This window comes from Monodelphis domestica, chromosome 2 (assembly GCF_027887165.1).
Source record: "Monodelphis domestica isolate mMonDom1 chromosome 2, mMonDom1.pri, whole genome shotgun sequence".
Classification (NCBI taxonomy): domain Eukaryota; kingdom Metazoa; phylum Chordata; class Mammalia; order Didelphimorphia; family Didelphidae; genus Monodelphis; species Monodelphis domestica.
Window position 1 is genome coordinate 238466220 of NC_077228.1, and position 1822 is coordinate 238468041.

The following is a 1822-nucleotide window of genomic DNA, read 5'->3' on the forward strand; positions in this document are numbered from 1 at the left end:
ACTTGGCCAGCCTTGCTTACAGGGTATGCCCTTCAGACCAGCACCTTTGCCCACCCAGATGTTCCCGCTTCTGCTGGAATCTCATTGCTCTGGGTGGGATGGTGGATGGGTCCTGGGACCTTCCTTCTGTCTTCCCCTTAAACCCAAGTGTTCTCGGATTCCAGATTTTTGGGGGGCGTACCTTTTGAATTAAGTCCATCAGGAGGGTTCCTTGGCTCTGTCTTGTTGTTAAGTTTGATTTTCAGTCCCCTGGGAGCATTCAGTTTGTGATCGGTAAGGAAGGGTATTCAGAGGTCTGAACTTCTGCTCTTTCTAGGCTGCCATCTTTTGGTTTTGTTTTATAGTGTCCTGCTGCCTTGTGAGGTCACTTAATTCTAGTTGTTGTATTCTTTTTTTTTTTTTTTGCACTGAATGTGATGACTTTATTGATGGTACACAAGATAGGACTCTATGCTCCCCCCCCCACTACAGGGGTACTTCAGGGCAGGATGTGAATGGGGCATGGGATCCCCAGCATAGGAGACATAGGTTATTATGGATATGTGCTCCCCAGTGGTGGAACTACTCTTTTTTGGCTGGGGATGAAGATCCACAGCTTTCCACTTTACTCCTTGGTGGCCATGTACATCATGAGGTCTACTACATGGTGACTGTAACTGTATTCATTGTCATACCAAGAAATGAGCTTGACAAAATGGTCATTGAGCACAATGCCAGCACCAGCATCAAAGGTAGAAGAGTGGGTATCACTGTTAAAGTCACAGGATACAACCTGGTCCTCTGTGTAGCCCAAGATGACCTTTAAGGATCCCTCTGCAGCTTGCTTCACCACCTTCTTGATGTCATCGTATTTGGCAGCTTTCTCCAGGAGGCAAGTCAAATCTACCACAGACACATTGGGAGTACGAACACGGAAGGCCATGCTTGTGAGCTTCCCGTTCAGCTCAGGTATGACTTTGCCCACAGCCTTGGTAGCACCGGTGGAAGAAGGGATGATATTTTGGGCAGCCCCATGCCCATCATGCCACAGTTTGCCAGAGGGGCCATCTACTGTCTTCTGGGTAGGGGTAATGGCATTGACTGTGGTCATGAGTCCTTCCACAATGCTGAAGTTGTCATGAATGACTTCGGCCAGGGGGGCCAAGCAGTTGGTAGTGCAGGAGGCATTACTGATGATCTTGAGGGAGTTATTGTACTTCTCCTGGTTCACCCCCATCACGAACATTGGGGCATCAGCAAAGGGGGCAGAGATAATGACTTGTTTTACTCCACCCTTCAAGTGAGCCCCAGCCTTTTCCATTGTGGTAAAGATGTCAGTGGACTCCACAATGTACTCAGCTCCAGCATCTCCCCATTTAATGTTGGCGGGATCTCGCTCCTGGAAGATGGTAATGGGTGAAAACCCATTGATCACCAGCTTTTACAGTGCCCTTGAATTTGCCATGGGTGGAATCATACTGGAACATGTAAACCATTTAGGCGAGGTCAATGATGGCCACAATATCTACTCTATTGGAGTTGAATGCTGCCCTGGTCACCAGACATCCAATACGGCCAAATCCATTGACTCCAACCTTCACCATCTTGTCTAAGGGATGCGACTGCAGCAAAGGATCCTGGCAGTGAGCTTGGGAGAAAAGCTGAGAGCCTAGTTGTTGTATTCTGGTTCTTAAAGACTGGATTTCATCCCTGGCTTTTTGGTCATCCTTCTCCTTCTGGTCTGATTTTCTTTGGAGGTCATCTTTCATCCTCTTCTCCTCATCTTTCATCTCCTTTGCCTCATTTTCAAGCTGGTTAATTGTGGCTTTCAAGACACTATTTT

At 47.5% G+C, this 1822-nt stretch overlaps 1 pseudogene; it reads right to left on the reverse strand.

The window, feature by feature from the left end:
* Positions 1 to 212: 212 nt before the first annotated feature.
* LOC100026681 (glyceraldehyde-3-phosphate dehydrogenase-like) lies at positions 213 to 1589 on the reverse strand (annotated as a pseudogene).
* Between the last annotated feature and the right edge of the window lie 233 nt (positions 1590 to 1822).